General features: G+C 48.7%; 1 long non-coding RNA gene across 2 annotated transcripts in view; it reads right to left on the bottom strand.

The window, feature by feature from the left end:
* The window catches only part of LOC146799262 (uncharacterized), an 81,819-nt gene that overhangs the window by 1,874 nt on the left and 53,820 nt on the right, over window positions 1-26,125 (bottom strand). For both annotated transcript variants that reach the window (XR_014968873.1, XR_014968874.1), the window contains exon 2: window positions 16,685-16,893. This is a non-coding gene — a long non-coding RNA (uncharacterized LOC146799262). The remainder of the gene's footprint in view (window positions 1-16,684; window positions 16,894-26,125) is intronic.

Raw genomic sequence — 26,125 nt, 5'->3', positions numbered from 1 at the left:
AACAGTATCGTTTGATTGTGCTGTTGGCCCAGGCCTTTGACATGAATTTCTCAGCTGCTCCCGAAAGGCCTGGGACCGCCCAGCGTCCCCTGTAATCCTCCATGCCATGAGGGCGAGACAGCCCTGCTGTATCAACGGATGAGGAACTCCGTCCGGATTGAGCAGAAACGTTCGAAATAGGGGGAGTGGGATTGGAGAATCCCAAGAAAGTTCCAGAAGAACCGGAAACCAAGCTTGAGACCTCCAAATCGGGGAGACATGAACCACGTTCGCAGTCTGGCGACGCACCTGGGCGGAGACTCTCGTGATCGTGGCAAACGGGGGAAAGGCATAACCTTTTTCGGTCTGCCAATCCTGCAGAAATGCATCAGTTTGCGCTGCTAGGGGGTCCGGTCTCCAACTGAAGAACCGGGGCAGCTGGAAGTCCAGGCGTGAGGCAAAGAGGTCCACTGAGAAGGGACCCCAGAGAGATTGAAGATCTGCGAAAACCCCCGGGTGCAACCTCCAAAGACTGCTGTCGTGGAGATGCCGGGAATGAAAATCCGCTACCTGGTTGTCGCGGCCCGGGAGATACTCCGCCGTTACTGACACATGATGGTCCAGACAATACTTCCAGAAATTCGCAGCCATGTCCGAGAGTGCTCTGGAGCGCGTGCCCCCAAGATGGTTTATATACCGGACGGCTGATATATTGGCCATCTTGAGTAAAACGCAAGAATGGACTGAATATTTGGTCCAGCACTGGATCGCAAAGGACCCCGCCAGAAGTTCCAGACAGTTGATGTGCAACTGCTGTTCCATAGGTGACCACACACCGCCTGTTGCGAACTCGCCACACCGCGCGCCCCAGCCTGATCTGCTGGCGTCGGACTCGATAATGATATCTGGTGCCGAATCGAAAAACGCCCGTCCATTCCAGGCCTCCATGTTGGAAAGCCACCATTGAATCTCCTCCCTGGCCTCCGCAGAGAGAGATACCTTCCGAAAATAGGACAGACCTCTTCGAAGGTGCTGCGCCTTGAGACGCTGTAAGGCCCTGTAATGAAGAGGGCCTGGAAAAATGGCCTGGATGGATGCCGATAGCAGGCCCACTAACCGAGCTATGTCTGAGGGAGAGCTGATGTTGGGTAAGCGCTCTCCTTAACTCGTGATGGATTTTCGTCATCTTCCGAGAAGGAAGGCTGAGTGTAGCGGCCACTGAGTCGATGGAAAACCACCTTTTGGGAAGGAACAAGCGTTGATTTTGCTTCGTTGATTATGAAACCCAGGCTCTGGAGTAAATTGACCGCCGTCTGAAGCTGACGAGAAAGGGCCGCGGGACATAGTGCCATCAGCAAAATCTAGATACACTGAGGCGCATGCCGGATGCGCGTAGGCGTTCGATCACCGGACGCAAAACCTCGGTGAAGCACCAAGGAGCGGAGGATAGACCAAAAGGAAGAGTGGTGAATTCGTAGACCTTGTCCCGCAAAAGAAACTGTAGGAACCTCTGGTGAGGAGGGAAAATTGGTATGGTCAAATACGCATCTTTTAGATCTAGACGCGCCAGCCAGTCGTTTGGTCTGAGGAGATCGTGAAGAAGATGGATTCCCTCCATCTTGAAGTGGCGGTAAATTAGCCACTTGTTGAATTCGTGTAGATTGATCACAGGCCTCTGCCCACCGTCCGCCTTGTCTACCAGAAAGAGATTGCTGATGAAGCCTTGAGCATGGAGAGTGGACCGAACCACCGCCCCCTTGACCTCCCGATCTACCAAGGCGGAGTCCCCCACCGAGAAGACTAGGGGACGCGGCGGAGCCTTCTGAAAAGGCTCTCCGCGGAACTCCATATGAAAGCCTTGGACAGTCTGGAGTACCCAAGCGTCGCCTGTGACAGAAGTCCAAGCCTGGTAAAAATGCGCCCGCCGGCCCCCCACTTTTAATTGGGAAGAAGGAAGAACACTTACCGGACGAACTGGAGATACCACCGCCTCGGTCACCACGGTTCTTCCCTCGTCGTCCCCTTGTCGGGTAGAAGTTCCCGAATCTGGCCTGGTCCTGATAAGATGATTGGTTGGAGCCTCCTCTCTGCTGATTTGGACGGCCGGACGAGCGGCCCCTGCCTCGCCCGGCCCCCCTGAAAACCCGTAGGCGAAAGACTTTACGAATGGAGGATTGCGGTCTATCCAAAGTCGTGAAGGTATTCACGAAGCGCCCTAGCTCCTTCATGAAGGGCTCACCAAAGAAGCCACCCTGGGCAACAGGGCCCGCCTCGGAATTTGCTAAGTCCCCCAGGGATTTTCGTCGTTAATGCACAGTTTGCATTTCCCAAGAAAATTACCACACGTTGGGCCCAAGAGGAGAGGTTGTCTGGAGATATCAGGGCCCCTGACGACTTGGCTTCTTCGGCCATATCAAGAATTTTGGTTATAGTACCGAGAATATCCAACAGCTTGTCTTGGCAAGCCCGCCATGACCTATCAATTCCCTTTTTGGGATCCTTGATATATTTTTGTAGAAATGTCGCCATGCGAGGGTCAATTTCTGGAGTTGCCGCAACCTTATCGTCTAAAGATGGGTGCGGACATTCTGCCCTAAGGCAATTATGGACTGAGGCCTCCAGAGGTCGTCGAATTCGACTGGCAACGTATTGGGCGACCTTGTCACAGGGTGCCCAGTCCGAGGACCTAGGATGCAAAATATCTTCCGGATCGAGCATATCGGCGCAGAGGTTCTGGGAAACCGCGCCCGGGTCCGAAGTGGCGAGTTCTGGCTGTGGCAAACCACAAGGACGTGAAGGCCCAGCTCCGTCATCGTTCCCGTGAGCCGAGACACCTGGGATAGCTGCCGCAGGAGGGGGTCTGTTGGCTAGGAATGCCTGTTTGAGACGGGCGAAGGCGTCGGCGTCCACCCCGGTATCCTTGGCCCGTTTAGCGGGAGGCGGATGGGAATCCTCATTGGACGCACTGGAAGGAAGAGCAGCCGGAATCGTTTGGGCTGGTCTGGCCAGCTTGTCGCAGGCTAGCTCAATTTTTCGTGAGAGGCGATGCTCCACCGCTTTATGAATGGAGTAGTCTACGGCGTCGTAGAAGTCGTCGTCCCACTGCAGCGCTGAAAGCGGATCTTCATCCCACTGCTTATCCAGGTAAGTATTGTCATCATAAGACTCCATTATAGAGACGCACAAGAGCGATATGCCAGTAAGTAGGTGGGAAAAAATACCACGTAAGTTAGTGGAAGACTTGAGAGGAGGTGAACTCCGGGAAACGAAGGCTGGGTGTCAGCCAAGTCAGGGGCAAGAGAACTTGCGTGCGGGCAATAAGCCCTACGACCCAACAGCCCATGTGCAACAGTAGATGGGCAGCCTGTCCGCTCAATGGGCCCCAGCAGGGTTTCAACCTGCCAAATACAGACTCCTAGGAGCGTGCGAAAAATGGCCTAGAAATACGGACCCCCACGACTGGGTGCACACTCCACCACAGCCTTGCTAATTATTGTACAGACCTTATCAGGCGTTCAGGGGGCGTAAAAGGGAAGAAATGCCTATTGGCAGTACATAGACCGTCCCAAAACGGTGTCAGGACAGGCAGAGGCTCACTCGTTGCAATGCGTTCCGAGATTCAAGCGCGTGGAATCCCAGGAACGCAAGCAAAGTCGAGAACGCGGAAACGCGCCCTCTAGCGGTGGTATGTAACACCGCGAGCCGCACCAAACACGCAGCCGCTAGGGAGGAACACTCCCGCGGCCGAAGAGCGAGTCCGCCGAGTAGCGGCGGACTTGCATCACACTGGACAGAAAATAAATACAATAACCAAGAAACGGCGCGTAACGGAGCCCGCCGCGCCAAACACAGAGCGCAAAGGCTCTAGAGCGCCTGAGGAAAGGTGAGGAAATCTCAGATCCGTAAACGCTCGAAATAACAATGCTCACATGAAGCAACCAGCAAACACGAAGTTACAATGGCAAATATAAAATTGACAATGCCAATGACAGTACATACGAAGAGCTGAGAGAAGATAAAAATGACTTATCTCTGGCTGCAGCAGCAAAGAAAGAAGGAGGTTAAACAGCGAGAGAGGACTATCCGTGCCTAAGGGAACCTGTGATTGGACCATAGAACAGGGGACACTCTGGACTTGGACACTCTATTGTTTTTTGGGATATTCCCGATGTACCATGGGAATAGTTGTTGTTTGTTGACTTTAAAATTGCTGCTGTCTTTGAAGTAAAGAAAGATTAAGCATAATCCTCGCCTCCGGTCCTGACATAGAATCCTCGCCTCCGAGTCCTTAATAGAATTGAAACTTTCCTTTACGTTAGCTAGGAAATTGTTCATTCTATGTCAGGACCGGAGGCGAAGATTTTGCTTGTTTAAAGTAAAACCGTTTAAAGGTAGAGTCTGAAGACAAATCCGCAGCATTCAGGATGTCTTCCAGACGAGCTCCCAGGGTAAAAGCTTTAGAGGCCATAGCGCCTCTGGTAGAATGAGCACCAAACGCTCTTAAATCAATGCCTGCTTCTTGCATTATCCAGCGCACCCAACGGGCAATCGTGGGGGAAGAACCCCCCTTGTGGGGCTTTTTGAGCGCTATGAGCAACTGGCGTTCCCCAGGAGGCCTGAATTCCTCTGTCATCTCCTCATAAGCTTTGAGACACGCAACAATGCATAATTTCGGGGAGTCCGGAAAGGCGGGGTAGGACACAGAAGTCGTACCACATTAACTGCGCCTACGAATGGTGAACGTCACTCCAGCGGGAGAGAACATTCTTCCCCACATATCCAGAGCTCTGACGTCTGAAACCCATATGCAAGAAATCAGACACAGTAGCATAGCTAGCTTCGCCGAGAGTTCCTTCCTGGAGAGGAATCTATTCGGTTGCCATGATTGGAATAGATTCAATACCCTGTTGATATCCCACAACTGAGAGCAACGAGGTTCCGGGGGGAGCGAAAGACATTAGCCCCGAAGGAGATGACAAACTAAAGGATGTTCTCCAACAGGCAAACCATCAACTAAAGCATGTCCAGCAGAAATAGCGGACCTGAAGGTATTGATGGTTCTGTACGCGAGACCGTCCTCTGCGAGGGAGGCCAGAAAATTCAAGACGGCGGACACATCAGCTGCCACGGGATTGAAACTCCGTTGCATACACCAACAACACCACCTTCTCCAGGTGGACCGATAACGCTTGAGGGTGCTGTCTGGGCAGGCCCTGGATAAGAAACTCTCAGCCGCTCCCGAAATGCCTGGGACCGCCCATCTTCCCCTGTAATCTGCCATGCCATGAGAGCCAGGGAGCCCTGCTGTATCAACGGGTGAGGACACCCGTCCGGACTGAGAAGAAGAGCTGGAAAGTGGGGAAGTAGGATTGGAGAATCCCAGGAAAGTTCCAGAAGAACCGGAAACCATACTTGCTACCTCCAAATCGGCGAAATGAGCACAATGCTCGCTTCCTGGCGTCGAACCTGGGTGGAGACCAGAGTTATCATCGCAAACGGGGGAAATGCGTAGCCCATCTCGGACCGCCAATCCTTGAGAAACGCGTCCGTCTGCTCCTCCAGAGGGTCCGGTCCTCAACTGTAGAGCCGGGGAAGCTGGTGATCTAGGCGAGAGGCAAAGAGGTCTACAGAGAAGGGACCCCAAAGACTCTGGAGATCCGCGAACACCCCGTGTGTAGTTTCCAGAGGCTCAGATCGTGGAAGTGGCGCGAGTAAAAGTCTGCCACTTGGTTGTCCTGCATGTGCAGGTACTCCGCCGTGACTGAGATCTGACGAACCAGGCAGTACTGCCAAAGGTTCGCAGCCAGGTTCAAAAGAGCTCTCGAGCGAGTGCCTCCCAGATGATTGATATACCGGACAGCCGAGATGTTGTCCATCTTGAGAAGGACGCACAATTGAATCGAGTCCTTGGTCCAGCATTTGATCGCGAACGATCCAGCCAGAAGTTCCAGACAGTTGATGTGTAATTGTTGCTCCGACGGAGACCATACACCCTCCCGTGGTGAAGTCGCCACACTTCGCGCCCCAGCTGGATCTGCTCGCGTCGGACTTGATAACGATGTCTGGCGCAGACCAGAAAATGGCCCGACCATTCAAGGCTTGCATGTTGGAAAGCCACCACTGTAGCTCTTCCCTGGCCTCCGGTGTCAGACTCACTTTGTGGGAGTATGATCGGCCCTTGCGGAGATGCGCCGCTTTGAGACGTTGAAGTGCTCTGTAGTGGAGCGGGCCCGGGAAGATAGCTTGGATGGATGCCGATAGTAAGCCCACCACCCGAGCTAATTGTCTGCGGAAAATCTGAGTCAGGGATAAAGCCCTCCGAACCTTGTGGTGAATTTTCGTCATCTTGCGAGCAGGAAGGCTGAGAGTAGATTCCACTGAGTCTATTACGAAACCGAGAAAAACTACTTTTTGGGAAGGAACCAGGGTGGACTTGACTTTGTTTATCACGAACTCTAGGTTCTGAAGGAGATCCACCGCGGTTTGCAGGTGCCAAGAAAAGGTCCGAGGATCCTGCGCCATTAGCAGGTTGTTGTCTAAATAGACGATGAATCTCATGCCCGACGCCCGAAGACGTTCAATCGCTGGCCGCAGAACCTTGGTGAAACACCAGAGAGCGGAGGACAGGCCGAATGGGAGAGTGGCGAACTCGTAAATCTTGTTGCGCCAAAGGAACTACAGAAATCGGCAGTGAGGGGGAAAGATGGGAATCGCTAAATAGGAGTCTTTGAGGTCGAAGCGCGCCATCCAGTCGCCCGGACGGAGAATATCGCAAAGAAGATGGATCCCCTCCGTCTTGAAGTGGCGATAAACTAGCCACTCGTTGAATTCGCATAAATTGATGACCGGGCGCTGGCCCCCGTCCACTTTGTCTACGAGGAAGAGATTGCTGAGGAAACCTCTGGGGTGCTGCAGGGTTTCTACTATCGCCACTTTTTCTAGAAGAGAACGGACCTCCTGATCGACCAGAACTGCCTCGGAAAAACAGAGTGGGCGGGGAGGAGTGCGTTGCCAAGGGGTCCCCTGAAACTCTATGTGAAAGCCCCTTACCGTTTGCAGAACCCAAGCATCCCCCGTGATGGAAGTCCACATTGGGAAAAAATGCGCCAGACGGCCCCCCACTTTTAGAAGGGAAGAAGGGAGAACACTCACCGGAAGAATTGGATCTGCCTCCTCCTCTGCCACCTCTGTTCCTGCCACTGCGTCCACGGGTGGGGTAAAAGTTCCCGAATCGGGCTTGATATTGATATTGTCCTTGACTGGAGCCTTGCCCTCTGTGCTGATTAGAACGGCCGGACGAGCGGCCCCTACCTCGTCCGGCACCGTGGAAAACCCGAGGGCGAAACACCTTCCTGATGGAAGTCTGCGCTCTATCCAGGGAGGTGTTAACAAACCTCCCTAGCTCTTTGATAAAGGGCTCGCCAAAGAGGCCACCCTGTGCGACTGGTCCTGCTTCAGTGTCCGCCAGGTCCCCAAGTTTGGGGTCAACTTTGATTAGAAGAGACCTGCGCCGCTAATTGGAAAGCGCGCAGTTGGCATTCCCGAGGAACACCACTACACGTTGGGCCCAGGAGGAGAGATGTTCAGGGATATGAGAGAGCCCAGGCCTTGGCCTCTTCGGCCATATCGAGGATTTTGGTAGCGGGGCCCAAGACATCCAGTAGTTTGTCTTGACAGGCACGCCAGGACCTGTTGATGCCTTTCTTAGGGTCTTTGACGAATTTTTGTAAAAACGTAGCCATTCTGGGGTCAATCTCAGGAGTGGCGGCTACCTTCCCTTCCAAGGAGAGACGGGGGCACTCTGCCCTAAGGCAACTACGAGCTGTCAGCTCGAGAGGACGGCGGATCCTGCTGGCCACATACTGGGCGACCTTCTTGGAAGGGGCTCAGTCAGAGGAGCGTGGATGCAAGACGTCGTCCGGGTCCAGCATGTCAATTTGGCTTGCTAGAGGTTGGCGCTGACTTGGAAGGAAGCCAGGGACGGGACTGTTCAGGAGAGTCGTCCGCATCCCCAGGGTCCCCGTCTGCCGAAGTAGTGGGGGTTACCGGCGTGGCAGAACTGGCAAGAAAAGCTTGCTTAAGGCGGCTGAAAGCATCAGAATCCACCCCCGCATCCTTAGCATGTTTGGCTGGTGGTTGGTGTAAGTCCGAGGCCGGACGGCTGGGGGAAAGACCTTTGGATGAAGCCTGCGCGGCTCTGGCTAGCTTTTCGCAAGCCTGGTCATTTTTTCGGGACAGGTGCTCTTCAAGCGGGGTAATGGCCTGCTCTACCGCCTTATGGATAGAGTCATCAACCGCATGTGAGAAAGTGGCTCTGTATATACTGTTCCTTAATAGGTACAGGGTGTACAGAGTCCACAGTCCCCCAGGGTTTGACAGAGGTTAAAGTTAGGTATAACCTTACTCTCTAAAGTGGTAGCTTGGTCGAGCAGTAATGCAGTACCAGAGGACAGTGTAAAGCATTTGTTGTACACACTCAGTCAGCAAATGGTTTCACACACTCAATAACTGAACTCTAGGCCAATGGTTTATAAATAAAAAATATATGCTTGTTTTATTTTAGAACCAACACTTGGAGTTAAAATATACTTTCTCAACAGTAGATGTTTCATATAAATACTTTTGCAATTTGCAATAGACTTTAGTAAACAGTTACAAGTGGTTGCAGTAGGCAACTCTATTTTTAAACACAACAATACATTGAGCTCAATGGTAAATTCAAGTTATTTGCAACAGATTACTTTTTAGATTACTTTTGGAATTCCAGGACTGGATCCTAGATTCAGTCCTGGGTCAGTTCTCAGAATCAAGTGATGAAAGTCGACTTAAGTACTGTAATGATTTTTATCTAATATTTAGCTATTTTAAAAGTTGACACTTAGAAAATATTTCAGAGAAAACAGTCAATGATTCCCTATGGAAGAAAATGCAGGTTACAGGTACAGTATGTTCTCGTTACTTTTGTAATCCAGTACTGGGTGCCTAGACTCAGTACTGGGACCTTTATCCAAAACAGGTAAGTAATTACGTTTTCAGATATTATACGATTTTTGAAGAATATTTAAAGATTGCAGAAATCGACACTTAGAATACATTTCACAGAAAAACAGCCAATGGTTTCCTATGGAAGAAAATTGAGTTGAGGGTAAGTACAGTTGTAGATATTTTTCAGCGTCAGTGCTGGGCACCAAGATCCAGCACTGGGAGCTCACCTAAGAGCAGGTGAGTAAATTAGTTTTTGTCACTCTGCTGATTTTTGGTGAATATTTGAAGATTTGAAAAGTCCACACTTAGAAGAAATTTCAGGAAAAAGCCACTCAATGTTACCCGATGAGGAAAATAGGGTTTGCGGTTTAAGGGTAAGTACTCGACTGGCAGAGTTGAGGTTCTGGGACAGACTCAGGGATCTCCCAGGGTCAGGTAGGTACAGTTGGTTCACCCTCAGCGGCTCTAGGGCGGCCGGGTGCAGAGAGGGTTTGGCCCAATGTTATCCTATGAGGGATAGGGGGGCCTTGTTTGGTGGCTGCTGACTGGCAAGCCACGCGGCTGTGGGAGCTGGGCTCCTGGTCACTTACTCAGGGCAAGTAGGGAAGTAGGTAGGAGTAGAGTTTTCACTGCCAGGGCCACTCGGGCGGCTGGGTGCAGAGTGCTTTTGAGCCTAGGGGCACTCAATGGATTTCGATGGGAAATCTCCGGTTAAGAAAAAGACTGCAAGCTCGGGGACGAGGACTCTTCGGGTGCCACCACCACTTCGAGAGGTAAGTTGGGTAGTTGGAGGATAGGTAGGTACCCCGGGATTGGGCACAGGGGGCCGTGGGGCGCCGCGTGCAGGGGTGCCTTTAGGTGTCAGGAAATCTTACCATCTGTTGATCGCGGTTGGGGGGCACCTGGTTCTGAGGCTGCAGGCTTCTTCAGGAGTGTCGATGGAGGTCCTTGGGTGCCGGACTCGGGGTCACTGTCGCCGTGGGGTCGTCCTCAGGGTCTTTGTTCACTCCGGCACTGGCCAGGCTCGGCTGGTGCAGAGTGTGCTGGGTTCGCGGTTCCGGGCTGCTGCCAGGGGTTAGAGATAGGTTTCGAGTAGAGCCTCTACTCATGGGAGTCCCAGGGGCTTAGAGCCAAAAGGTAGCCAGGTCCTTCGGGGTTGGTGAGGTTGCTAGCCACAAGAGATGCCGGGCTGGAGCAGGAGCAGGTTCGAGGGTCGACAGGCCGGTAGGGCTGGGGCCAAAGCAGTTGGTGTCTTCCTCTTTTCAGCAGCTGCAGGGCAGGTCTTCTTTCTTCTTGCTCTTCGTAGTTTGGAATCTGGGGAAGGAAGGTTCAGGGTGCCCCTAAATACTAGATTTAGGGGCGTTACAGATAGGTGAAGGGCAGGGACCAATGGGTCCCCGTCCTGGGGTGGGTACACCCCCTATCCTGCCTCTCTCCTGTGGGAGGGGGGCAGTAGCCTAGTCCTGATAGGGTAGGGCTCCCCATCTTCAAGATGGCGAGAGCCCGGAGATGTGCTTCACCTCGCCTCCCCCACCTGAGGGGTGGGGTTGGCAGGCAGGCACATCCCGTGTCCTTATTTGGGGTTTCCGACCAAAGCTTCCCGCTAGAGTGGGGGGTTGCAGGGGCCTGGGGAAGCTCATAGAGGCGGCATGCCTTTGAAGCTTCCCCCTGCCCATCCTGGGGGAGGAGATTTAGCACCTCGCCCAGGATGTGCATTGTTGCAGGACCAGGAGAGCAGGGGCTCTCCTACCCAGGGGTCCAGCAACATGTCTGCTGGGTGGCAGCCTAGGCAGCCTCAGAGCAGACGTGGATTTGTAGGTTAGGTTCGAGGGGGCACCTCTAAGATGCCCTCTGGGGTGCTGGGTACATTAAATCCCACACTGGCACCAGTGTGGGTTTAATGTGCTGAGAAGTTTGATACCAAACTTCTCAGTCTTTAGTGTTGCCATTATGGTGCTGTGGAGCTCGTGTTTGACGAGCTCTCAGCACCATGCACTCTTAAATGGCAGCACTGCACTTACAGGGCTCAGGAATGGACCTGGGCACTGTAGGGGCACAGGGCTCCTGCTCCTGTGCCCACACCATTGGAATAAAGCACTTAGCTAGAGGGGTGACTGATGTATGCCATGGCAGTGTATGTGATGGGCAGGGCACACAGGGATGTGTGCCATGTCGACTTTGTTTTTGTCTTGCACCCAAACACTCAGCCTGCAAAGGCAGTGTGTGTGTGTGTGTAAGGGTACAGGGCCTCTAAGAGTGGCACAAGGAGTGCTGCAGCTCTTAGAGGCCTTCCTTGGTCACAAAGCCCTGGGTACTTAGGGTACCATTTACCAGGGGCTGACATGTGGCCAGGGTTTGCCAATTTGGGTTTGGTTTGTTTTAGAGAAGGAACATAGGCCCTGGGCACCTGATTGGCAAGAGTCCAGGGCACACTCAGTCAAAGTACATTCAGCAATTCAGCAAAAAGTGGGGGCATACCATGCAAGAAAGATGGCACTTTCTCACACCGCATCATAGAAGTAATCATCCCATGGAAGGGCCGCAAGGGGTTCCCCTTCCCATTGATCGTCTTGATAGACGTAGTCTTGATAGTTCTCGATGGAGGTAAGTAAAGTAACAGGTAAGTGATGACTAGAGCAGTAGAAACTAGGAGGTAAACCTCTAATGAATGGGGCCTGGGTGTCAGCCGGTAATAGGGGTGGGCAGTGCTCGCAATTTAAGGCCCAAAGCCTGGGATCCAAACAGCCCTGGTGCAAATATATATATATTATTAATTGGGCAGTCTGCCAGCCAAAGGATCCCTGCAGATGTAACCTGCACTACAGACTCTAAACAGAGTGTTGTTGGCCTATATAATACTGTCCCCCAGGCAGTGAAACGCTGCCAAAGACTGCTTAACAGCAGATACAGACCCGTGAAAACGGGCATTCAAGGGGGCGTGTAAATGAAATTATAAAAAATAAATACCTGAAGGCAATAGCACAGACCCTTGTCAGGGGTGTAGGGCAGACTTGACAAGGCTCTCGCGGCGATTCAGCCTGGGATCCGACGCGCTGAGGAATGCGCAGAATCCCAGGCGCGCGCCGCGTCAGAGACGCTCTCAGGTGCCCTCTGGCGGCGTCAGGACAACACCGCAAGCAGGCACCGATGTACTGCCACTAGGGAGACTCCCACGGCCGGAGCGAGGCACTGAGTAGCGGTGCCTCGCAGCCGAATAATCCCCGAGACAAAGACTCGAATAACAGCAAAACGGACGCGCGTTTAAAATGAAAATATGGCGCGCACGTCCCTCACCAGCTTTCGAGCAGAAAACACAAAATAACACAAAGAAACATCGTAGGCTGTTAAGCCTTGTAATCAACAAAGTCTGCGATCGGACAATGCAGAAAATACCAATCTTGGTGCGAAACAAAATTAGTCACACAATGAATTACATTTCAAAGCAATACAAGTAAAAGGCGACTTCTCTTGGCTGCAAGCAGCGACGAAAGAGGAAGCATAATCAGGGACAGAGGACTATCAGCTACCAGGGGACTCCTGTTTGGTGCAATGGATGGGACACTATCTGTGGACACTCTATTGTTTGGATGTTGTTTTCCCTATTGCTCATGGGAAAAGTAGTTTGGACTTTAAAATGGCTGCTATTCAATAAAGTGAAGAAAGAATAGCATAATCCTCGCCTCCGGTCCTGACATAGAATTATCAAAATGATTTTGAATCAAGATTTGGAGAATTATAAAACAATGGGCAAAAAGAAACAGGAATCAATTTTAATCGGAAAGATTGGCAAATATCTTCCTACAGTATTAGCACACTTAAAAGGTTTAACTTTGAACAAATACAGACACATGCTCAATGGCTTATATATTTACACTCTTTTAAAGAAGCATAAATGAAATGTGAATATCACTAACTTTTGCCCCAGACGTAGCAAAGAGGGGACCTGGGTACATGTGGTTTCGAGTTAAGTTAAAGGAGTATTCGTGTAATGTGATATCCTTTATAAAAAATGTGCTTGGATTCAATATAATAACCAATGCTAGATGAATTCTCGTGAGCAGCGCACTTTAAACCCCGATTGATTGACTGATTTAGAATTTGGATGATCGGGCCTGTGCGCTGTCAGTGACCTAGCCAAAGGGGTCATGAAAGAGTTAAAATTGGATCATAAATTTAAAGCTGTTCCAAACAGGGGATCCTAAAATATGTTTGGCCAAGCATGGGCGTCCGGGGGGGGGGGGGGGCAAGGAGGGGCACCTGGAGTGCCCCTTCTTGCCCCCCCCCCCCCCCCTGCGGCCGCCCATGCTTTTACAGGCGACTTTTGTCCGTAATTAGGGGCCCTGCAGGGAGCAGAGCTGTTCCCTGCCAGAGGCCTCAACTCCGTGATGGGGCGCCTCACAGTCCTCCACGCAGCCCCTCCCGCCCATTGTCATTCTGTCTGTGGTTGATTATCACAAACAGAATGACAATGGCCAGTTTGTGCTGCGCGCCACAAGCACGAGTACACCAAGACCTCAGGGGCGTAACAAAGGCCCCCACAGCCCGGGGGAGGGGGGGGGGGCAGCGCGCCTGTTGCTTTAATGTTCTCCATTGAGCACAGCCAAAGGACTGTCTCCTGCCAAGTCTATAAATACATTCATAGCACAAGACTAGAGCCAGTCCCTATCTGCAGAAAATGTGAAAATCTGTAGATGTAGTTTAAAAAAATGTCTACAAGAAATCTGCTGAAACAACGGTGAAAATGTTGAATAATGTTTCCTAGACAAAATCAAAATAGAAAAAGAAAAGCACATCGAGATGCAAAAACTGCAATCATTTAAAGATACCTGGCAGTTTAGGAGGCAAGATAATGGAGGTGTGTTCGTCCCTTATTCACAGATCTCTCTAGTGAGTCCTTATGCCACTGTCTCCATCTCACGCAAACCTCTCCATCCTTATCTCTCTCTCTGAAGCATTTATGGGTCTCGATGCCAGGGTGTCTCTCTCCTCACTCACCTTTCCTCAAGCCTCCCTTTGAGGTCTATGCCCCTGTGAGTGCACTGGCATTTGCTGCATTCGGTCGTAGGGAGGAGGAGAACGCCTTCAGTGGGTGACTTCATCGCCTTGTCTGGTGGCCCCCGTTCATAGGCTCACTCTGCAGGAGTCCACTGCCGAGACCAGCCTAAAATTCTGCCGACCGGCTATTTCAGTCAATGAATATCACAGCCAGTATGCCAGCTTTAATTGTCGACTTTAATGCCCAGCATATGCGGAAATGTACAAAATTTGTAAAACCTGTAAAAAAAGCTTTGACATCTGTGGGAGACTGATAAATCAGTGATTTCCACAGAAAAATCTCAAATGCAAATTCGTACTTTTGCTTCACAAGGCTACCTTCACCTAGAATTATACTATGCTGTGAATAAATAATTCGTAATCAGTGCACCATGCGACCACTGAGTGAACGGTAGAATCGGTTACTAAGCTTGGAAACAAATCCCCATAAATGCGGTAAAGAAAATGTTCAAACACCCAAGAGATTTCCTAGTCGGTTCAGCACCTGTTCCTGTTACCTGCTTATCCGGGGTCATGAGCTCTGACCCCAGCCTCGTCAGTTCAGCCTTTCATCCTCTGAGACAAATGATGAAACACGGAGACATTATAGTGAAAAGTTCATAAAAATGTGCAACTGATTTCCAAACTGCTCCAATATCCATCTTAACACAGCTGAACTTCAATTATGAGTGACAAGGCTGAGTATGGGCAGGAGTACTGCACGCATGTCCGGGGATCTTCATAAACCGAGGCACATCTGTACCACGGTGTGTGAATACAAAGCCGGGCAGAGTCTACGTTACTGTAGAAGACAGGGACATGGGAGAAGATGAACCCAGTGCGAGTCTCGTTTCTCGTGGTCTTCGTTCTTTAGCTTTAAAAAAGCTGACTTCCCTCAGTCCAAACAGGGAGAGCTCTTCTGATCCTCGCCAGCCCTGTCAGAATTAAATCAAACGATTCAGGGCCTAAAGTAGGAAGCAGATTTCATTCATTGGTGAAAACCTATTTATTATTTTTTATAAGAAACGTCGGTGGTGCTGCCTTTCTCTCTTTGCTACTTTGGATTAAAGTCTGATGTTAAAAAAAACTGGCTCCCAAAATAAGTGATGGTGCCACGCCTGTAACCGCCGGTACAAATTAAGGACCGGTTATCCGGAAATGCACAATCTTTTTCCGACAAATCACTGGTGTGACGGACCGCCATTGTCATTGCCCCCACACCCAACACAACCCTTTAGGGGTCCTACACCATGGGAGCGTGCAAGCTGGATAACCTTGTAAAACACGTGTGGTGCGTGCTGAGTGAAACAATCCCAAGATAACGCGGTTACTGTGTCCTGTTCGCACTGGGATTAAGAGTGCCGATAGAACGGTTTAAACATGAGCAGCGATGATTCGGGTCCAAATTAGCTGATGAGGATTCTGTATGTTCGTCATATAACCTGCATAGCCAGACACACGTAATCACTCATTATGATCACGTCTGCCGAGGATCGTGTAAACAAACCTCCGTGCACTTATTTTGACGTGCACTCACACAAAAGACACTCTTTGTGTTTAAGGAGCGAGATTTATTTTTATTGTTTTAACATCTGTTTGTAAGAGGGTGACATTTCACATGCCATGCACATTCCATCGGGTGGGGGGGGCACAGCTCATTTGTACAGCCATAAAGACCCCGTAAAAAAGCCCTGCACACCCTTCTCGTGGCCCTCCGTGACTCAGCTTTGGGACCTGCTGCATAACTAAATACTTATAAGGTCCCAAACGCGAGACCTATTGGCTCTGTCAATGCTTGTTTTTCTCAGCTTGGCCTGAGCATTACATGATCCTGATTGTCTGCCATTTTAGCCGCGCCCCTATTGATCAACATTAGCCACGCCCCTTTATTTGCCAGGTTAGCCCCCCCCCCCTGGAAAAATTTCTGCGGACGCCCATGTGGCCAAGGGAATTTTATGATGTCCCTGCACGGAACTATGAACGGGCTGAGATGCACCGGCAAGCATGAATGGGCCGAGATGCCCCTGCAAGTGTGCCTATGAAGCAGTAAGAGAAGGCCTGCTGCAACAGTGCCCTTAAGTGCCGAAACCAAGGTTCCCTTCTTCAGTGAAGCAGATATAAGATTGCAGTGGATGGATGCGAGGTGAAGAGGGGATCGGCTGAGGGGAGGATCGGAGAAGAGAAACATTTCCTGCTTATATTCTTTATCACATGTGGATAAACGTTTTCTTCCTCTGCACTCCATCCCGATTGAAGCGCTGTGCTTAAAAACTTAAAACTAGCAGGCATTAGTCTTACTGAAATCTACAGTACACCTTGTGGAAGGGGCTGTGCATGGGTGCATTGTGACCCGCTCCACCTGGATATTATGTAAAGGAGGCTTTACCCCTCCCCCTTTGTGCTTTCTTTGTGACCCCCTAAACCTACATTCTCCACTCCCTACTGCAATCTCCTGCACATGCTGCCTGAGAGCACACGCTGCCTGAGAGCACACGCTGCCTGAAAGCACATAGTCTAAATGAGTCTGCCCAAACGATGTCCTTCCTTTCTTGTCCTTTCCCCCTTGGAGTAGCCCAATATTTTTGAGTGATCCCCTGGCCCTTCCCAACCCAACCTTGCAAGAAAGGCCTCCTTATGGTTTGCTCCCGCCTATCCCGTTACAAAAGAAGCAAGATCTGTCAGCCACCTTAGGTGCGGTCCTATAGAGACAGTGCCAATGCCCCAGAGGCTTTGCTTGGCTGAGGGACTCTAGAGAAAAGGGGTCTCTGCTCCCGATTTCCAGATAGAAACTTAGCATAATCCAGATTAAGCACTGCTCCAGCCCTCTAGAGCTTCAGAAAGTATCCAGCGACCTCCTTGGCTCCAGTTCTTCTTCGTTTTCTTTAGCCTCGCAACCTGAAAGTAAAGAAAAGAAAAATCAAGAAAGGAACTTTGCTCAAAACAAAAGAAGGTCTTGCACTGAAACAATTCTGCGAACATATAAAATGTTATATATCCTGTTACAAAAGAAAGGATCATCACTTGAAAAAGTCCCTAAAGAACAGCAAGGCAGAAACATTTGTTGTTGAGGACCATAAGGACCTTTTAGACTCGAACTTGAACTATTACAGTTAAGACAGGACTCTTAACCCTATGAAGGAATAGGGAGTTATTGATCTCCTTAGGAATATTCTCTTTAGGAATATACGTTGAGTACACAGTACTAACACTGATAATTCCTAGAAGTTTTGGTAATAGATAAAATGTTGAAGTGTTGTTTAACTTGTTGTTGTTCAGTCTAGTTGGGAGCACAGAACTGAAGACGTCCCAATCTGAGATCCTCCTTAACGAGAGGAAATCTGAGACCTGAGGGAGAACCCCAGAAAGCAAGAAACACAACATCAATAACCCAGAGAGGAACCAAGAAGTGGTTTTATTCTCTTCTTCTTTAATCAGAACGCCCTTTCCTCTGGAGTTAACTGACAACGCCGTGCCTGTTGATTCATGTGTTGAGGGTCAATCTCAAGGGGTTTGGAAGAACTTTCTTTACTAGCGCTGAACCTGGACTTCATATGAGTCGTACTTGACAGGGAAGCTGGAGGGAGAGCGTCAGAACCGATGTTCTCCTACTGAGCCACAAGCAAAATCTTTCAGTGGAATCTCTACTGAGCAAGTGGCATGCAGTTTATCGTTATCCACCCTTCACCTCAATTCCCTGAATAATAACAATTGTGGGATGGAAAAGTCCCCTGCATGGAGATGGACGTACACCCCTACCCTGAGTGCCCAAGCTGCAAGGATATCTGGACCCAGATACTGATTTTTATGGTTTTTGGTCGTGGGCGAACATGGATCATTCATGTGTGCCATGACCTAGTCCTGTCTCAAGGTAATGCAGGCCTATTAGACCGGGAGGGCTGCATAGTGTGAGAAAGTGGCTCTGTATATACTGTGCCCAAATAGGTACAGGGTGTACAGAGTCCACAGTCCCCAGAGGTTTGGCAGAGGTTAAAGTTAGATATAACCTTACTCTCTAATGTGGTAGCTTGGTCGAGCAGTAAGGCAATATCAGAGGACAGTGTAAAGCATTTGTTGTACACACTCAGTCAGCAAATGGTCTCACACACTCAAGAACTGAACTCTAGGCCAATGGTTTATATAAAGAAAAATATATGTCTGTTTTATTTTAGAACCAACAATAGGAATTAAAATATACTTTCTCAGAATGAGATGCTTTATATAAATACTTTTGCAATATGCAATTGGCTTTTGTAGAAAGTTACAAGTTGTTGCAATAGGCAACACAGTTTTAAACACAATAATGCATTGAGTTCAAAGGAAGTTTCAAGTTATTTGCAATGGATTGCTTTCAGGATTACTTTTGGGATTCCAGGACTGGGTGCCTAGACTCAGTAATGGGACCTTTATCCAAAACAGGTAAGTAATTACGTTTACAGAAGTTATACGATTTTTAAAGAATATTTAAAGGTTGCAGAAATTGACAGAAGAAATTTCACAGAAAAACAGTCAATGATTTCCTATGGGAGAAAATTGGGTTACTGGTAAGTACAGTTGTAAGTATTTTTCAGAGTCAGTGCTGGGCCTCGAGATCCAGCACTGGGACCTCACCTAATAGCAGGTGAGTATTTTCGTTTTCGTTACTCGGCGTATTTTTGGTGAATATTTTAAGTTTTGAAAACTCCACACTTGGAAGAAATTTCAGAAGAAACCAGTCAATGTTACCCTATGGAGAAAATTGAGTTATCAGTTTAAAGGAAAGTACTCGACTGGCAGGGTTAAGGTTCTGGGCATAGACTCAGGGGTCTCCCAGTGTCAGGTAGGTACATTTGTTTCACCCTCAGCGGCACAGGGGCAGCCGGGTGCGGAGAGAATTCGATCCAATGATATCCTATGAGAGGTAGGGGGGCCTTGGTTGGTGGCTGCTTACTAGCAGGCCACGCGGCTGTGGGAGCTGGGCTCCTGGTCACTTGCTCAGGGCAAATGGGGAAGTAGATAGGTGTAGAGGTTACACTGCCAGGGCCACTCGGGCGGCTGGGTGCAGGGTGCTTTTGAGTTCGGGCGCTCAATTGGTTTCAATGGGAAAGCTCTGATTAGAAAAAGACTGCAAGCTCGGGGACGAAGATTCTTCAGGTGCCACCACCACTTCGAGAGGTAAGTTGGGTAGTTGGAGGATAGGTAGGTACCCCGGGATTGGGCACAGGGGGCCGCGGGGTGCCTTTTGGTGTCTGGAAATCTTACCCTCTGTTGATCGCGGTTGAGGGGGGGCACCTGGTTCTGAGGCTGCAGGCGTCTTCAGGAGCGTCGAGGGAAGTCCTTGGGGGCCGGACTCGGGGTCACAGTCGCCGTAGGGTCGTCCTCGTGGCCTTTGTTCACTCCGGCACAGGCCAGGCTTGGCGGGTGCAGAGTGTGAAGGGTTCACAGTTCTGGGCTGATGCCAGGGATTAGAAGTAGATTTTGAGGAGAGCCTCTACTCATGGGAGTCCCAGGGGCTTAGAGCCAAAAGGTAGCCAGGTCCTCCGGAGTTTGTGAGGTTGCTGGCCACAAGAGATGCCGGGTTGTAGCAGGAGCAGGTTCGAGGGTCGACAGGCCGCTAGGGCTGTGGCCAAAGTAGTTGGTGTCTTCCTCTTCTTAGCAGCTGCAGGGCAGGTCTTCTTTCTTCTTGCTCTTCTCTGTATTTTGGAATCTGGAATCTGGGGAAGGAAGGTTCAGGGTACCCCTAAAGAAAAAGTTACTTACTTTCGGTAACGATGTATCTGTAAGAAACATTAGTTAGTTAGGCTGGATCCGGAAAGATTTTTGTAGCTATACCCCTTGCGCGTCGCTAGGTGTCGTCTGCGGCTCCGCGTCCGTCGTTGCGTCGGAGTACTTAGGCGCCGCCCTCGCACGCTGACGTCAGTTTTTTTACATAGCTTTCCGTACCAGGAACGCAGAGCCATGCAAGAGACCGACACTGGTGCCAAAAAATCTAGGGCCCTAAAAAGGATAGTCTTAACCCTAGATGTCAGTTCGCAGAACGGGGAGGATGGGTGGGTCGGTGAGGAATCTAACTAACTAATGTTTCTTACAGATACATCGTTACCGAAGGTAAGTAACTTGTTCATCTGAAAGAAACACGTTAGTTAGATTCCTCACCTTAGAATAGATACCACAGCAATACCAACCCTGGTGGTGGGTCTGTGAACCAAGATCACACCAGAAAGTCCTGGAGAACAGAACGGCCAAAGTAGCCATCTCTCCGGACTTGGCTGTCCAGGCAATAGTGCTTGGCAAACGTGTGCAGTGAAGCCCACGTCGCCGCCTGACAGATGTCCTGCAAGGGAACTCCCCGGCCCAGGGCAGTAGTAGCCGCTGTGGCCCGGGTGGAATGGGCCCTCAGCCCAACAGGAGGGTCCTTTTTTGCCAAGGAGTAACAAAGTTTAATACACAACACGACCCACCGTGAGATGGTCCGTTTGTGTACTGCTTTCCCCTTCTTAGCTCCTACGTATCCAACAAAAAGTTGGTCGTCCACCCGGAACTGTTTGGTGCGGTCCAAATAAAAGGACAGCGCCCGTTTTGGGTCCAGACGGTGGAGCCTCTCTTCCTCTTTTGAAGGATGCAGAGGCGGAAAGAAGGTGGGCAATGTGACAGATTGCCCGATGTGAAAGGGGGTCACCACTTTTGGTAGAAAAGAAGGACGAGTCCGGAGGACAACCTTGTCCGGATGAACAGAAAGAAAGGGAGGCTTAGATGACAGAGCCTGGAGCTCACTCACCCGTCTAGCCGAGGTGATAGCTACCAGGAAAGCTGTTTTCAGGGTCAGAAGACTAATAGGACAAATGTAAAGAGGCTCAAAATGAGCACACATCAGAAAGGTCAGAACAAGATTCAAGTCCCACTGAGGCATTACGAAGGGGACAGGAGGGAACATGTGAATAATGCCTTTGAGAAAACGTGAAACAACAGGGGACCTGAAAAGAGAAGGCTGATCAGGAAGCCGTAAGAAGGCAGAGATTGCAGCAAGATATCCTTTCAAGGTGCCCAAAGCAGAGCCCTGCTAGGCCAAAGAAAGAAGAAAGAGGAGAACCTCAGAAAGAGGGGCGGAAAGGGGATCCACAGCCTTTGCTGTGCACAATGCCACAAATTTGTTCCACCGGCGGGCGTATACCGTCTTTGTGGAGGGACGCCTGGCTGCCAGAATGATATCACAGACTTCAGGAGGCAAGTCAAATGGCATCAACTGCCGCCGCTCAATCTCCACGCATGGAGGTGGAGGCTGGACAGGTTCGGGTGGAGGACCGTCCCCTGCTGCTGCGACAGAAGGTCCTCCTGAAGAGGCAGTCGTATCGGGGGATCAATTGACATACTGAGTAGCTCCTGGACCGGGACCGTGAGCGGCGCGGAGCCGAGTGCCGAAGCTCGAGAAGCTTACGGGACCGCTCCCATCTAGCCTTCGAGGTCAAGGCCTGACAATCGGGGCACGACTCCGCGTCGTGGTCGGCCCCCAGGCAGTAAAGGCACCGGCGATGGTGGTCCGTCACCGACATCAGTCGATGACAGGAGTCACAGGCTTTAAACCCAGGCATCCTACCGGCACCAGAGTCGAGTCGACAGAAGACCAAAAAGAGTCAAAAAGTTTAGTCAAAAATTGACTAAGGGGTAAGCTCTTCCCGGATCGGCGCTGTCTGGCGCGGAAAAAAGAAGAACTGACGTCAGCGCGCGAGGGCGGCGTCTAAGTACTCCGACGACGTCATTCCGGCGCACGACGCCAACGACGGACGCTGAGCCGCAGACGACGCCTAGCGACGCGCAAGGGGTATTGCTACAAAAATCTTTCCGGATCCAGCCTGACGCCTGGGGATATTCTAAGGTGAGGAATCTAACTAACGTGTTTCTTTCAGATTACTAAATTTAGGGGCGTTTACAGGTAGGTGAAGGGCAGGGACCAATGGGTCCCTGTCCTGGGGTGAGTACACCCCCTATTATGTAAGAGCACGTTCTGGTAGGAAGCGTGTCACTCGAATTGCACTCCGGTGGAGAAATTAATCAAGCGAAGGTCATTTTCTGTATTTCATGGGTTTATTCAATTCACATGAATTTAATCATTCCTTTGAGAAAGTGTCGTTTTCACTGACGATTATACATCACAAACGAGTATATTGAAATTCATAACTCGATGTAGCCCAATGCATTTCGGGCCAATGCGGCCCTTCGTCAGGGGCAGCACTATAAGGGAGGATACAAGGGAACAGCTTTTACTCAATATAATAATGTCATCAATCTAAAGAGCAGAGTGCAGGAAACATAAATTGACTTTCAAATTAACAATTTAACTGTAAATCAAACAAGCAGGAGTATGAGCAGGGTATGAAAGGTGGACTAGAAGTAAAACGATAGTGCATGGACAAATGCATTGTATTATGCCAAGGTTAATTTAAAAATTATAAATAAACTAAAGTCACGAACGTGGGTGGTGAATCGTGTGAGACGAGTAAGGTATTTAGAATGGATTACATGAGGACGAAAGAGAAATGTGCATAAAACCGTGTGAAAAACGTCGTGAGCGAGAAACATAGCAAGTGCACGTGATCAAATTAAGACGGGTGCGGAGATAGACCAACTATATGGAAATTGCACGAGAGTAAAAGATGAAAGGTGATGGAAAAATTCAGGTGCTAGGTGAAAAAGAGAGCCAAAGGTATATAAGTTAACTATGTAAGCGCAGAACGACACGAATATAGAGAAGCGAGGCGGTGTCAGCGATAGCGTACACTACTTACGTGATACTAAGTCGATCAGAGCAGAGCGGTCAAAGGTGCCGGTTTCTCAGCAAGTAAGTAAACTATGAAACGCGCGCGGTTTTAAAGGGTGTCAGGTGATCATTATCACTAATCAGAAACTGGATGCTTCATAGCCAATCGCGTGTATTGGTACTAGTCAATGTGTCATCCAGCGTGTGAAAAGCCGATAGGTTGGTCATGAATGGTAGAGTCCAATCAAGACAGGAGAATACAAGCCTGTTACGAAGTAACGGCGACTGTGTAGCTGCGTGTAATACGTTACGTGAATGGTAGGAAGTGTGTATGGGATCAAAACGTGGTAGTGAAAAGTCAAAAAGGAATGTAAAAAATAAAAAAGAGTGAACGAACGCAAGTATATAAACAAGCGTAATCTTGAAAAAGGTGGTGAACCCAGTGGCGAAAAGAGTGATGGCAGTGTATTAATACAACTGATAATAAAGTAGTGTGAAGTAAATGTGAGAGTGTATGCGGGGTAAATACAGAAATCAAGTAAGAAAATATAACACATAATACAATGGTAAATGCAAACACACAGTAATACAAAAGTAGACTGAAGGGTACTGGCAAACAATGCTATTAAATCGTAATAACTAGTGCGACAAGTAACGGGCATAATAAACAACAAAGATAAACCATCAGGGAATACAAGGTTATGGGGTCCCGGGTCTCATGGGTGTGTACCCATATGATTCATATCAAGGTCTATTCTGAAAACTGGAAAAAAAGTCAGAATCAAAGAGCATTACAAAAAGCAACCTAGATCATAACGATCATTGAGTCCTTTTGGATGAATCGAATCAAGTTTGTTAATCCAAAAAACTTCTCGTTGTAATAGATGTTGGGTATTATTTCGTCCTTTTATGATCGGTACTTGTTCGAGAATCAAGAAGCGTAGTTGGCAAATGTTATGTTGTAGACGATCAAAATGGTTAGCAATGGGAGATTTTGGATGGTGAGTACGTATATTGCTCTTGTGTTCGTTTAAACGAATACGTATTTTTCTTTCTGTTTTGCCCACGTAGACGAGCCCACAGGGGCATTTGAGTAAGTAGATGACGTTCTGTGTATTACACGTGGCTGTTACGGATAGGTTTATAGAAAAACCTTTGTGAGGGTGTGCAATCTTATTGCCCTTGATAATGGAGTTGCAGTTTCCGCAGTTCAAGCAGGGGATAGTACCTTTGAAATCACTGGTGTGGAGTTTTTTGGGCGAGGATAAAAGTTGTTTCAAATTTTGAGATCTTTGGTATGCAAATCTTGGTTGTGAATCAAAGATGTGTCGAAAGTCTGGTTCATTGCTCAGTATCGGCCAATACCTTAGCACGATTTTTTTGATTTGATGGCTTCTCGTTGAGAATTTAGAGATGAACACGGATCTAGTTTCTTGTTGAACCTGTAGTTTAGGTTGAAGCAAATCTTGTCTGGTAGGAATGTCAGCTTTGGTAATCGCACTTTCCAAGATCGTGAATGGATAGTTGCGTTTTTTTAATTTGTCTATACAAGAGGTTTTGCTGGATTCGTAAAGTTCATCTGAGCTGGCAATTCTTTTGAGTCGTAGCAACTGTGAGTACGGTAGATGTTTTTTTAGAGACGGCTGATGGAAACTGTCATAATGTAATAGATTGTTCCTGTCGGTAGGTTTGGTGTATACTTGTGTGGTGAGTTGATTTCCAGTGTTGGTAACAAGAGTGTCCAGGAAAGTTACTGACTCATGACTGATGTTATGGGTGAATTCAATTCGGTGATCCACAGTGTTGAGAATTTCAATCAGTTGATCCAGAAGGGTAGTCGGTCCTTTCCAAATGATAAAGATATCATCTATGTATCTTTTATAAAGAATCAAGTTATTTGTCCAGTCAGCGTTGCAGAGAATGTGATCCAGTTCGAAACGGTACATGTAGAGATTAGCGTACGTAGGCGCTGCACAATTGCCCATTGATGTGCCCGAGCATTGCATATAGTACGTTCCGGACCATTCAAAGTAACTGTGGTAGAGTGAAAAATGAATGAGTTCCATGAGGAATATATTCAGATTGTTGGATTTATCGGTCTGAAGTAAAAATGATTCAATGGCTTCGAGTCCTTTGTCATGCGGAACTGATGTGTATAATGACTTTACATCGATTGTAGCCAATGTGATATCAGGGGTGATTTGATTCTGTATTGACTGTATAATATTTAGGAAGTCGGTGGTGTCCTTGATGTATGTTGACATCGATTGGACTAAGGGTTGCAAATGTTTATCCAAGTATCTTCCCACCGGTTCATGAATTGAGTTTACTGTCGATACAATGGGTCTGAACGGAGGTTTAGTTGCATGTTTGTGGATTTTGGGTAACATGTATATATATGGAATAGCCGGATCTTCCTTAATGAGAAATTTCTTGTCTTCATCTTTGATGGTACCTTTTTTATGAGCGTTATTCACAATGATCTTGAGAATGTTTGTGAATTCCTTGGTAGGATCTGATGATATTGGCATGTAGATATCGGAATTTTGAACATGCTCGTTGACGTTATCATGGTAAAAGGTGGAATCCATGATAACTAGGGCGCCCCCTTTGTCAGCTTCTCTGAAGGTAATTTCGGGTTTGTTAGCCAGGTATTTAAGAGTATCATATTCTTTGCGTGTCAAATTGGCAAAAGTGCTTTTGGTATGGTAAGTAATCTTCTTAAGATCTTTTCTAACAATTGTTTCAAAAGCATCTAGTGCTTTGTGGCTGGATGGAGCCATAAATGTACTCTTATTCCTTAAACCAAGTAACGTGTTCTCACGAGGTGTATCCGGTGTTTGGATGATGTTGTGAAAGAAGTGTTTCAATCTTAGGGATCTCATGAATTTAAAAAAGGCTGATTTCTGTTTCCAACTGATTAGAATGGTAGGTGGGTACGAATGAAGTACCTTTTTGCAGAGTTTGTATTTGAAATTGTGTGAGAGTGTAGCCGGAAATATTAATTACTAGGTTCTCTGACTGCGTGTACTTTTTGCAATGGTTTTGGACGTGGACTTTCCTCCTGGATCTCCTGGTGGTTTTGGACCTGATCCTAAAAAATGTTGTCTATTGGCACTGGTTGATGGTTCATCACTGGCTGCTTGTAATGATTCTGTTGATTCGGAAGATTCCGTGGTTGGTTTAGTGGGTGCACTGGTAGAAGGTCTGATGTTGGTGGAAGAGTCGTCAGAAGATGTAGCGTCTGACTCAAATGTACGACCTGTTTGTTTGCGTTGTTGTCTTCTTGTGGCGTAAACGTCGGCCCAGGTGTAAACCTCCCCGAGTTTATAATCCACTGTATCACGCTTAAATTTTCTTGTTTTTCTCTCATTAATTTCATTTGTGTATGCATCT

The sequence above is a fragment of the Triturus cristatus genome, chromosome 9 (assembly GCF_964204655.1).
Source record: "Triturus cristatus chromosome 9, aTriCri1.1, whole genome shotgun sequence".
Lineage (NCBI taxonomy): Eukaryota > Metazoa > Chordata > Amphibia > Caudata > Salamandridae > Triturus > Triturus cristatus.
Note: the sequence above shows the minus strand (reverse complement) of the source record. Positions and strands in the feature narration are given on the sequence as shown.